Source organism: Sorex fumeus, unplaced genomic scaffold, assembly GCF_029834395.1.
Source record: "Sorex fumeus unplaced genomic scaffold, SorFum_2.1 ptg000058l, whole genome shotgun sequence".
Classification (NCBI taxonomy): domain Eukaryota; kingdom Metazoa; phylum Chordata; class Mammalia; order Eulipotyphla; family Soricidae; genus Sorex; species Sorex fumeus.
Window position 1 is genome coordinate 9,874,733 of NW_026606115.1, and position 14,044 is coordinate 9,888,776.

Consider the following 14,044-nt stretch of genomic DNA (forward strand, 5'->3'; position numbering starts at 1 on the left):
TTTGCCAATAACAGTAACAATAATGGGCCTAATTCCCCTGACCCTGAAAGAGACCCCAATACGGCAGTGTTGGGAAGGATGAAGAAGGATAGGCTAAAAAAATCTCAGGGCTGAGCTAAGCTGCCAAAAAGAATGACTAAAATGACTTTCTGTTCTTTTAATGCATGTATGCTGGCATCAGAAGCATCCATCAAGGACGTGATGGTGCATGCACAGAAGATTAAGTACGACGTCATTGGACTGACTGAGATGAGAAGGCATCAATCACATCATGCTGTTTTTGACACTGAAGAAGAACTGTTTCTCAGAACATGTGACCCCAGAGGCATCGGTGGTCTCAGTGTCCTCGTCAACACAAACTTGGCCATAAGCATTGATTTTTTCGAATGCCTAACAACCTGAATCAGACGCTTACGTTAGAATAGATGTGATTCATTGCTGGCAGTTTCTATCTTTGTCATGTACACACTAACATCCAACTATGACAAAGAAGAAATTGAGAAGTTCTTCATGGAACTAGAGAAGTTCTATAAAGAAGGTCACACCTTCTAAACAGTCATTGTCCATGATTTTAATGCCAAGATAGGACCGAGAAGGTAGCTGGAAGAACTCCACATCAGGACCCATGGCTTAGAATGGAACGAACAGGGTGAGAGACTGTCTTAGTTCATCATATCTACCAAGACCATCCACGGTAATTTGAAGTTCCAGAAGGTTGAATCTAAAGGTTGGCATGGGAGTCTCCTGGTGGACAATTCCACAACGAAATTGAGCATATCATATTCAATCGACTATTTTGCCTGATTGATGTCACTGTTGTCCCAAAATTCCAAACAGGATCAGACCACCATCTCCTTCATGTGAAATTCTACTACACGGAGCAGGGAGAAAATGTTGCAAAATTCAAGAAGAGAACTTCCAGAATGACCACAAACTGGAGCTCTTTGACACTATTGAGGCAATATGGGAAACTGCTGTCATTGACAACATGGACAAGAAATACGATCGTCTGGTTCAGCACCTCCATAATTGTGCAAGGAATGCCTAGAGAGAGAAAGTCACAATAAAGCACCTCTCTTTGGAAAATCTCGAGCTATTCGAACACTTGGTTTGGCGTGAGCCTCATACAATGAAAAGCTAACATCTGAGCTCTCAAATCTATGCAGAGAAGCAATTAGGGAAGACCTCAAAGAGAGAAGAACAGCAGTGTTGGCCGATTTGGCAGAAACGGAAAAGTATTCACAACACCCACATAGCCTTTGCCAACTATAAGACCAAGATGACTGCCCTCTGAGGTCCTGATGGATCTATCAGATATTGAAGAAGGGCAATGGGAAAGATTATCCATGACTTCTGCTCATATCTCTTCAATAACCCCGTCCACCTGCCCATATACCTAATTCCGCAGGACGGATATGTCATTCCCAGTGTTCTCCCTTCCAAAATCCAACATGCCATTTCATCAGTAAAGAAGTGTACAGCACCTGGTCCTGACAAGGTCAGGCCCGAACACCTGAAAAATCTGCCACCAGTAATATTTTCAATACACTGACTCAGCTCTTCACATGCTACCTATCTGAATGCAAGGTTCTGCCACAATGGAATACAAGCAGGACCATTCTGTTGTCCATGACATTGGCAAATATTGCCCAATCTTCCTGTTGTTCATCATCTACAAATTGCTCACTTGAGTCATCCTGAATAGAATAGGCAGAACACTTGATGAAGGACAACCATGCGAGCAATCCGGGTTTCAAATAGCATTCAGCATGATTGACCATATCCACACAGTGAACAACCTCATTGAGGTTTTGCAAGAATCACGATGCCGCTCTGTCCAATGTTCATTGTTTTAAAGTAGGCCTTTGATTCTGTTGGGATTGAAGCAGTCATCAAGCCCTACCCAAACAGGGTGTTCAAACTAAGATCATCAGGTTCCTTCGCGAGCTATATTATGTATTCACCACCAGGATCACACCATTCTACAAGGAAATGATCACCAACGTAAAGAGAGGGGTTCGGCAGGGTGATACCATTTCGTTGAAACTCTTCAGTGCCACTCTCAAGAACGTCATGCTATAACTGGAGTGGGAAGGAATTAGAGTGAAGATAGACAGTCGGCAAGTACACCACCTCTGTTTTGCGGATAACATCATTCTTATAACACCAAACATTAGCCAAGCGGCACAAACGCTGTCCGACTTTGACAGTGAATGTGGATAGATCAGACTGCAGCTGAATCTCACAAAGACAATGTTCATGAGAAAGGGACTAGTCACTGATGTTCCACTCACTCTCAACAAAACAAAAATCTCTGAATGCAGCAGTTATGTGTACCTGGGTCAAGAACTCAACATGATGAACAAATTGGCACCAGAGCTGCGCAGGAGGAAGAGTGTGGCATGGAACACCTTCAAGAGCGTGGAAGAAGTGGTTAAGTGGACGAAGAAACTTTGGCTCTGGGAACACCTTTTATTTTTTTTCTTAAATATTTATTAGTGAAACACCATGAGGTACAGTTGTAGACCTACAAATTTTTGTGCTTGGGTTTCAGTTATACAATGATAGATTACCCATACCTCCACCAGTGTCCATTATCCACCACCACTGATCCCAGTATTCCTCCCACCCCCATCCCCCCATGCCACTCTACCTCTGTGGCAGGGCATTCCCTTTTGTTATCTCTCTACTTTTGAGTGCTGTGGTTTGCAAAAGAGACATGGAATGGCAATAGACTCCACCATTCTTTCTACACTAACATATGCCTCAGATACCTGGGTCCTATGAAAACGGGATGAGAATGCATTAGGTCTCCCAAAGAGGAATAGAACGAGTTATGAGTTATGCGTGGAATATCACACTTCACTGAAGTGATAGAAGGAATCCAGAGTTCTGACCTCTGTCGATGATTGAGTATCAGGGACGCTGCCTCATTTGCCAAGGTATCAAAAATCAGATGGGCTGTACATGTAATGTAAGTTGGAGACATCAACTGGTCTACAGTCTTTACTGACTGGATTCTAAGGGCCCTCAAAAGAACGCCCAGCCAACTACGTATGAGATGGTCGGACTTCTTTGTCAAGATCGTCAATGAATGAATAGTTTGATACTCTCCATGTTCCTGGAGTGAGCATATATCATTGAGTTACAGTAGCACGCAACAGGGACGAATGGAGATGTTACTGGTACCCACTCAAGAAAATCGATGAACAACGGAATGGCAAGTGATACAAGTGATTCATAAAGCTGTTCATGATTGGGTTTTAGTCATACAGTGTTCCTACATCCATCCCTCCACCAGTGTAACTTCTCAGCACCTGTTAATACACTTAATCATGGCTGCTGAGGATGCTGACTGGTCCAATCATTTTTGGCAAACAACATGGATATTCCTTAAAAATAGAATATTCCATTGCGCAAATAGAATCCAATGACTATCAAAAGTATAATGACCGGGGCTGGAGTGATAGTACAGCAGGTAGGGCGTTTGTCTTGCACGCGGCCGACCTGGGTTCGATTCCCAGCATCCCATATGGTCACCTGAGCACCACCAGACGTAATCCCTGAGTGAAAAGCCAGGAGTAACCCCTGTGCATTGCAGGGTGTGACCCAAAAAGCCAAAAAAAATATATCATGACCAAGTAGGATTCATCCTGATGATGAATTGTAAATCAGTCAACATAATACATAATATCAATAAAAGAAAAAATAAAAACTATATGATCATATCAATAGATGCAGAGAAAGCATTTGACAAAATCCAGAACCCATTCATGTAAAAGAATCTCAACAAAATGCAAGTTGAATAAACTTTCCTCAATTTGGTCAAAGCCATTAACCCAAGCCCACAGCAAGCATTATTTTCAATGGGAAAAAGTTATAACTTTCCCTCTAAGATCTGAAAAAGACATGGGTGTCCACTCTCACCACTTCTCTTAAATGTAGTCCTGTGATTAGTTTCCATAGCAGTTAGGGAAGGAAAAGATATTAAGAGCATTCATATAGCAAAGGAAGTATTAAAGTTCTCACTATTCACAGATGACATTAAACTATACTTAGGGAACTCTAAAGTCACTACCTAAACTCTCCTAGAAATAATAGATTTGTATAGTAGAGTGGCATAGCTTACAAAATCAATGGCCAAAAGTCCATGGCTTTTCTATATGCAAATAATGAAAGAGAAGAAAGTGATATTTAAAAAAAAAACTGTTCACAATTGCGTCTTAGAAAATCAAGTACGTCAGAATCAGCTTAACTAAGGAAGTAAAGGAACTGTACAAAGAAAACTACAAAATGATACTTTAAGGGAAAAAAGATGGCATGAGGAAATGGAGACACATCTAGTCATGAAGTGGGCGAATTAACGTTGTCAAAATGACAATATTTCCCAAAGCATTATACAGATTCGATGCAGTCCCTAAATGGATACTTAGGTCATTTTTCAAAGAAATAGATTAACTAGTCTTGAAATTCATATGGAGCAATAACCTCTCAAGAATAGCTAAAACAATCCTTGTGAAAAAATAAGATGGGTGGATGGAGAGATAACACAGAGGGTAGGGCGTTTGCCTTGCATGCAGCCGACCAGTGTTCAATTCCCAGCATCCCATATGGTTCCCTGAGCACCACCAGGAATGACTCCTGAGTGCAGATCCAGGAGTAATCTCTGTTCATCACCTGGTGTGACCCAAAAAGAAAAAAATAACATAATAAGATGGGAGGCATCACCTTCCTGAATTTCAAACTTTACTGCAAAGCAGTAGTAATTAAAACACCATGGTATTAGAATAAAGACAGATCTGCCCACCAATGGAATGTCCTGACACACCATCAAATACATGATTATTTATTTATTTATTTATTTATTGCATTTTTGGGTCACACCCGGTGATGCACAGGGGTTACTCCTGGCTTTGCACTCAGGAATTACTTCTGATGGTGCTCAGAGAACTATATGGGATGCTGGGAATCAAACCCAGGTAGGCCACATACAAGGCAAATGCCCTACCCACTATACTATAACTCCAGCCCTGATCTTTAATTTTTGATAAGGGAGCAAGCAATATGAAGTGGAGCAAGGAAAGCCTCTTTAAAAAGCGATGTTGGGAAAACTGGACATCTACATGAAATAGCGAACTTAGATCTTTATCTAATTCCACCCACAAAATCCAGGTTAAACTGGATTTAAGACCTCAACATCAGACCTCAATCCATGAAGTACATAGAAAATAATATAGGCAAAACCTTCACAACATTGAAGCTAAAGGTATCTTCAAATGTGTAACAGCACTGCTTAAGTAAGTGGAAGCAAAGATAAACAAATAGGACTACATTAGTCTATGAAGCTTCTACACCTGAAAAGAAGCAGTAACCAAAGTACAATGACAGCCCATGGAGTGGGAATTCACCCAAAACCCATCTGATAAGGGTTAATAACAAAGATATACAAGCCACTTGTAAAATTTTACAAGAAAATGTCATTCAACCTCATCAATAAATAAGGTAAAGATAAAGGTAAAGGCCCTCCCGTTGTTCATCGATTTGCTTGAGCGGGCCCAGTAACATCTCCATTGGAGACTTTGTTGTTACTGTGTCTGGCATATCAAATACGTCACGGGGAGCTTGCCAGGCTCTGCCGTGCGGGCGAGATACTCTCGGTAGCTTGCTGGGCTCTCCGAGAAGGGCGGAGGAATCGAACTCGGGTCAGCCATGTTGGCTGCGTGCAAGGCAAATGCCCTACCGCTGTGCTATCGCTCTCGCCCATCAATAAATAGGAAGAAGAAATTAACAGAAACTTCTTTGGAAAAGAATTCCAAATAACCAAAGGTACATGAAAAAGTACTCTTCATCACTAAGCATCGGAGAGATGGAACTCAGAACAAGAATATCATCCCACACCAGAGAGACTAGCACACAAGAAAAAAAAAAACAATAACGAAAATTGCTGGTATGTATCCACGGAGAAAGGGACTCATCCATTGCTATTGGGAATTCTGGCTGGTCTAATCCTTATTTTTGGAAACAATATGCACATTTCTCAAAAAAACTAGAAATTGGGCTCGCATTTTACACCGTAAAACCACTATTGGGAATATTTCCTAGGTGACCAAAAACACACAGCAAAAACACTGTCTGTACTTCTATGTTCATTGTAGCACTATTCACTACAGCCAGAATCTGGAAATAACCAAGTGCCCAAGAACAAACAATAGGATAAAGGGAATATGGTGCACTTACACAATGGAATATATGCAGCTATTACAAAATATGAAGTAATGAAATTTGCTTATAAATGGATGGACATGGAGTGTATTATGCTGAGTAAACTGAGTCAAAAGAGGGACATATATAGAATGACTGTATTCATTTTTGGTATATAAAAACTTTATAAGACTAATATCCAAGGCAAAAGAAAAAAGGGGCCAGGAGAACTGGTCAATGGTTGAAATCTACACAAGCATGAGGGCAGCAGAGGGTAGGTATGACAGAGCAGGGACTGTATGACAATAGTTGAAAAAGATCACCCTGGTTAAGAATTGAGTATTGTAAGTAGGTAAAGGGATATATACAATAACCTTTCAGTATCTGTATTTCAAATCAAATGCTGAAAAGGTGAGAGAGGAAGAGAGAGAGAGATGGAAGGAGACAGAGAGGGAGAGAGAGGGGATGCGAGAGAGCGAGATAGAGGACAAGAGAGAGAGAAAGAGGGAGGGAGGGGGAGAGAAAGGGAGAGAAGAAAAGTGCCTGCCATAGATGGAGGTTTGAGGGGAGAAATGATGGTGATGGTAGGAATGCTGGGAAATGAACACTGGCGGTGGTGGAAGGATGGATGCTGGAACACTGCATGGTTGAAATCCAACATGAACAGCTTTGTAATGGACTAGCTCATGGTGATTCAATAAAAAAATTAAAAACTGAAATTCAGTTACTTTTTCTTAAAAATTTAGTAACAAATTAATTTTATCTAAATGTTTATGGGCTGGAGCGATAGCACAGAGGGTAGGGAGTTTGCCTTGTATGCAGTCGACCCGGGTTTGATTCCTCTGCCCCTCTCAGAGAGCCTGGCAAGCTACCTGTGACATATTCGATATGCCCAAAAACAGTAACAACAAGTCTCACAATCTTTTGTGAGATGATACTAGTGCCCATTCAAGAAAATTGATGAACAATGGGAGGACACTGCTACAATGCTACAGTTTATTTTAGAGACTGTGGTTTACGGTACTCTTAATATTAGGATTTTACGCAAAACTCATTCCAGCACAATATCTTTCACAAGAGTGTCCAATTCCACTCAGCATTTTTTCAGTGTCTCAGCCTGCTTCATTATCACTTTCAGTGCTTACCACTGTATGATGTTATGTAATTTTGTCTATTCTCTTACCATGCACACTTCAAAATCAGGTTCATGAAGGTAAAAGAATTTTTCAATACTACAATATAATCAGAGCACAAAACAACACTATGCATAGTAAGTAAACATTGTTGAGCAAATCAACTTAATGCATCATACGGACCTTTTAAAAAATAGTTTCATTTAAAATATTTTATTGAAGTAAAAGTGACGTGTTAACAAGATAGCTTTAATGGTTATTTCTTTGTGTAAAATTGCTGGAATTCACTACCACCAAAGTTGCCAGTACCCTTCAACAGTTTTCCTTAAGTTACTACTAGTCTAACTCACCATTCTGCACTTCAAATCCACCCCCACCTTCCCCTCCCCCTCTTCATAATCTCAGTTTTCTAGTCCATGATAAAGGGTTTGCCATGGTTTGTTACTTTTTTTTTCTTTTTGGGTCACACCCGGCAATGCACAGAAGTTACGCCTGGCTCTGAGCTCAGGAATTACTCCTGGCGGTGCTCAGGGGACCATATGGGATGCTGGGAATCAAACCTGGGTCAGCTGCGTGCAAGGCAAACGCTCTACCTGCTGTGCTATTGCTCCAGCCCCGGTTTGTTACTTTTTATCCTCTTATTTTGTTACTCTAAAATCCACCTGTTAGTGAGATGTCTGGTACTTTTTTTCTATTTATGACATATGTATTTTGTACCTTATTGTCTATTTCACAAAGTTCCCTGATGATCAGAAATATAATATGTTCCTTAGAGGAGAATCCCTTCCCACGTTTTATATTGTTTTCACAATAATCATACACCATATATTTGTTATTTTACTTTCACACCCTTAGAAATTATATCAGTAATCAACTGTCAAAAGTGGAATGATGTGGTTATCAGATATATCCTTAAAATATGTTCAAAAGAGACTTTGTTAGCAAAAGGTATTTTACAAATCTATCTAGCATTAATGATTTTCAAGTGGGTAGACTATTATGCATTATCTGTGTAGATCAATATAATTTTTTTTCAAATATCTTTCAGATCAAATGCTTCTTTTTTCCCCTTTATTTTATTTAGATCAATATAATTTAAAGAATAATTAAAAATGGAAGAGTATTGTAAGTTTTAGAAAACCAAAGACAGTAATAAGTAACAAACTAAATCTATCAATGCTGACTTTGAAGGTGGAGGAAAAAAGCCATAGATCGAGGGACATGAACAACTTCAAAGTCCAAAAAAGGAAGATATAAAAGATATTGTTCTCTAGAGCTGTGGTTCTATAAAGAAACAAAAACAACAAAAGAAACAAAACTAAATAGGAAAATTTTGCCAACCATAGTGGCATCTATGTTGAATTAGTTACCTACAGAGACATATTACAATATCCTTTAGTTGTGATTTCCTGTTATGTAACAATCAAATAAAATGAACATCAGAAAAACAACAAAAGAGACATTCAATGCCTTTCTATATCAATTCAATATATTTCTTCTTCCTGTATGAGAAATGAAGCCAACATCTGTAGGGCTGATGTTCTATGTATGTGCAACATGAGAGTTGTATATATACAGAATATTTCTATTTTATATATAAGAGAATCCCATGTTCAACATTGGACATGGGAGTCTCCCGGTGGACAGTTGCACAACGAAACTGACCATATGATATTCAGTCCATGGTTTTGCCTGGCAATGTCACTGTTGTCCCAAAAATCCAAACGGTATCGGACCACCATCTCCTTCGTGCAAATTCTTCTTCAAGGAGCAGGGAGAAAGGTCTGCAAAGTTTAAGAAGAGAACTCCCAGAACAACAATCAACTGGGAGCTCTTTAGCACTATGAGGCAACATGGGAAAATGCCATCATTGACAACATTGTAAAAGAATACAATCGACTGATTCAGCAACTCCATGATTGTGCAAGGAACACCGAGAGAGGGATAGCCACACAAAGATGCCTTTCTTTGAAAACTCTTGAACTCATTCACCAACGTGGATTGGCAAAAGCCTCAGGAAACCACAAGCCAGTGTCTGAGCTCTCAAAGCAATGCAGAGAAGCCATCAAGGAAGATCTCAAAGAGAGAAGAGCAGCAGTGCTGGCTGATGTTGCAGAAGCCAGGAAAATCACTTGCAACACCCACCTGTCCTTCGCCAACTACAAGACCAAGATGACTGCCCTCCAACCTCCTGATGGATCTATCACACGTTCCAGAAGGGCAATGGAGACGATTATTCATGACTTCTACTTGGATCTATCTCTTTGATACCCACGTCCACCTGCCCACTTACCAAATTCTGCAGGATGGATATGTCATTCCCAACCTTCTCTCTTCCAAAATTGACTTGCCATTTCATTGGTAAAGAAGTGTACAGCACCTGGTCAGACCTGAATACCTGAAGAACCTACCGTCAATACTCATCAATGCACGGGCTTGTCTCTTCACACCTGTCTGTCTCTATGGACAACCAGAAGGACTGTTCTGTTGTATAAGAAGGGAGACATCCACGACATGGCAACTATCACCCGATCTGCCTGTTGTCTGTCGTCTATAAGATATTCACTCGAGTCATCCTGAATAGGATTGGCAGAACTCTAGATGAAGGACAACCATGGAAGCAAGTTGTGTTCGGAAAAGGATTCAACATTATTGACCATATCTACACGATAACCAAGCTCATTGAGGTTTCTTGGGAATTCAAAATGCCGCTATGTTTAGCCTTCATTGATTTAAAGAAGGCCTTTGATTCTGTTGAGACTGAAGTGCTCATCGAAGCTGTAGCCAAACAGTGTGTTAAAACTCAATACATCAGGATCCTCCGTGAGCTATATTACGGATTCCCTACCAGGATCTCACCATTATACAAGGTAGTGATCATGTCAAGAGAGGGGTTCGGCAGGGTGATAACATTGCACCAAACTCTTCAGTGCCACCCTCGAGAATGTCATGCAACAACTGAAATGGGAAGGAGTAGGAGTGAATATAGATGGTTGGCAACAACATCACCTCTGCTTCTCTGAAGACATCATTCTAATAACACCAAACATTAACTAAGCAGCACAAATGGTGGCCGACTTCAATCGTCAGTGTGGAAATGTCAGACTACAGAGGAATCTCACGAAAACAATGTTTATGAGAAATGAACTCATTCCTGATGTTCCATTTGCTCTCAATGAAACCAACTCTCCGAATGCAACAGTTATATGGACCTAGGTCGAGACATCAAGATGAGGAATGACCTGGCACCTGATTTCTGCAGGAGGAATAGAGTGGCTTGGAAGAAATAGCTAAGAGAACAAAGAACCTCTGACTCCTGGCACATCTCTTCGATTCCATTGTTCTTCCTGCATTAACATATACCTCAAGACATGGGGCCTACGAAAACAGAATGAGAATGTTATTGGAGTCTCCCAAAGAGGAATAGAAAGAGCTATGCTTGGAGTATCAGGCTTCACTCAAATGAGAGAAAGAACATGGAGTTCCAACCTCCATCGCTGATCAAGAATCAGGGATGCTCTCTCATTTGCCAAGGCGTCAAAAATCAGATGGGCTGGACACATAATGAGATTTGGAGATGACCGCTGGACTAGAGTCATTACCAACTGGATTCCACAGGACATCAAAAGATCACGTGGCCGCCCACCTACCAGTTGGTCAGAATTTTTATCAAGACCCAGAATGATCACTTTGAGGCTCTTCATGTTCCTAGAACGAGCAGATGCCATTGGGCTACACTAGCATGCGACAGGGATGAATAGAGATGTTACTGGTGCCCGCTCAAGAAAATCGATGATTAAAGGAATGTCAAGTGATCAAGTGATATGTAAGAGAATTTAAGAATATCTATTGTATTAATTTTATTGTCATTTTAGTTATTCTTTTTACAGGACACTCTCATGTTTTTTATGAACAAAGTTCATCAAAAGTTACAAAATTCAGTGCTCGCTTCGGCAGCACATATACTAAAATTGGAACGATACAGAGAAGATTAGCATGGCCCCTGCGCAAGGATGACACACAAATTCGTGAAGCGTTCCATATTTTTCCGACTAGTTCAGCCCTTTTGGAAAACAGTATGGACATTTCTCAAAAAATTAGAAATTGAGCTCCCATTTGACCCAGCGATACCACTCCTGGGAGTATACCCCAGAGAGGCAAAAATGTGTACTCGAAGTGACATCTGCACTTGTTTGTTCATTGCAGCACTCTTTACAATAGCCAGAAACTGGAAGAAACCTGAGTGCCCAAGAACAGATGACTGGTTAGAGAAACTTTGGTACATCTACACAATGGAGTATTATGTAGCTCTTAGAAAAGATGAAGTCATAAAATTTACATACAAGTGGTACAATATGGAAAGCATCATGCTAAGCGAAATGAGTCAGAAAGAGAGGGATAGACATAGAAAGATTGCATTCATCTGGGGGATATAAAGCAACAAAATATGAGATTAATACCTAAGAATAGCTGAGATCAACACCAGGAGGATTACTCCGTAGCTTAGAGGCCAGCCGGGTATTCTAGGGGAAAGGGCAGTTCAGATAGAGAAGGGAGCACCAAATAAAGGGTGTTTGGAGGATCCTCCGAGGAGGGGAAATGCATGTTGAAAGTAGACTATGGACTGAAAATGTTTGCCACTCAATGCCTCTTTTGCAGACCACAACACCCAAAAGGAGAGAGAGAACAAAGGGGAATGCCCTGCCACAGAGGCAGGGTGGGAGGGGGGGGGGGTGGGGGGGATATTATCCATGGTGGTGGAAAATGGGCACTGGTGGAGGGATGGGTATTTGATCATTGTATAATCGAAACCCAAGCACAAAGATTTGTAAATCTACAACTGTACCTCATGGTGCTTCACTAATAAAAAAAAAGTTACAAAATTCATCAAAGTTCAGCAAATTCACCAATACTTACATATCCAGATGCTCTATTTTCTCCGTATGTTACATTTAGCCCACATTTTCCTTCCATATCTCTTTCCATTTCTTGGGAATTTCTGTTTTATTCAGTTGAATGCCAGGATATGTCCTAGTCTTCCAGTCTAGTCTTGTTTCTTTTTTGTTTCTTTATAGAACCACAGAAAATTTAGATAATCTGGTATTTTATCACCCTAAGACCTATTTTACTTAATATGATGGACTCTATCCAAATTCCAACAAACTTCAAAATTTCATAAACCTTTATAGCTTCATTGCTTTCCTATACATAAGTACATATAACAATCTCTATATCTAATCATCCGTTATTGTACATATGTCTTGTTTTCACATCCTGGTTATTTTACTTAGGTCTTTGATTAACATAGTTGTGTGTACATTCCTTTGAGTGACTATTTTTGTGTTGTATTTATAATTTTGTAAAGGTAGAAGGGTCTTGAGTGAAATCTATTGGTTTCCAGACTCTATTCCAGACTCCATATCTGGGGTCACTTGCTAGGGTGATATAGTGCCAGGTACTAAATCAGGGCTGACCATTTGTAAAATAAGCACATTAATCCCTGTACTATACCTTATGAACTATATTATTAATTTTTAAATGTAGGAGTACTGCTATTTATTCAGCCACTGATTAGCTGATTGAATTGGGCATAAACTCCACCTTACTTTTATTTTCATTTTTTAAAAATAATTTTATTTATTTAATCACTGTGAGAGCAGTTACAAAGCTTTCGGGTCTAAGTCTCGGTCATACAATGAAACACAAGTACCTTCACCAGTGCCCATTCTCCACCACCAAAAACCCCAGTATACCCCCATCCCACACCTTCCCTCTACCTGTGGGGCAGATGGTTTTCACATTACTCTCTCTCTACTTTGATCACATTCAATATTTTGACACCAGAGCCACCATTATTATTTGGGATTTTACCCCAACACTAAGATCTGCTATAAAGGCAACAGTAGATAATTTGTTTTCCATTGCTGGTTAAGAATAACATATGATGTCATGTGGCTGCAATAGTGGCCATGCGATTTTGAAATTCAGAAATTTTAACACTTAAATCTGGAGGGATTTCTGCCAAAACCTGCTGGGTTCCGATATTTGTTCCTGAGTCTCTGGGATCGTGGCCGTTAAGCAGCTTGATCAGGAACCAGAGAGGCCGTTCATGGGCGGCGACTCAGGGTCTCTTTGGGACGTGGAGGAAAGGGCCGGTTCCACCCCATTCCATGAGGTCCCATGTGTCTCATCACTGAGGTTCCAAACCTGATTGCCCAATGGCCTCTGAAGGACGGTGGCCACAGAGCCACCTAGAGGGAGCAGGTGGAAGGACAACACACTTTCCCCCTTGGGGTTGCCCGGTGACAGTAACCTACTGCGGGTTCCGGACACATTTCTGCCAAAAGCTACTGGGTTCTGAGATTTGTTTCTGAGACTCTGGGATCAAGGCCATTAAGCAGCTTGATCAGGAGCCAGAGACGCCGTTTGTGGGCCATTCATGGGCGGCAACTCGGGGTCTCTTTGGGACGTGGAGGAAAGGGCCAGATCCACTCCCATCCAGTGAGGGCCCACGTGTCTCGTCACTGAGGGCCCAAACCTGATTGTCCAATGACCTCTGGAGGATGGCAGCCACCGAACCGCCAAGGGGGAATAGGCGGAAGGACAGCACCCTTTCCCCCCTGGGGTGGCCCAGTGACAGTAACCTACTGCGGGTCTGGATGCATTTCTGCCAAAAACCACTGGGTTCTGAGATTTGTTTCTAACTATCT

At 40.9% G+C, this 14,044-nt stretch overlaps 1 non-coding gene across 1 annotated transcript; it reads left to right on the plus strand.

Annotated features, from left to right (window-relative positions):
* The first annotated feature begins 11,275 nt into the window (after window positions 1–11,275).
* LOC130034338 (U6 spliceosomal RNA) lies at window positions 11,276–11,382 on the plus strand. Its single transcript, XR_008794104.1, has one exon. It is a non-coding gene; the product is annotated as a U6 spliceosomal RNA (small nuclear RNA).
* Window positions 11,383–14,044: the final 2,662 nt, after the last annotated feature.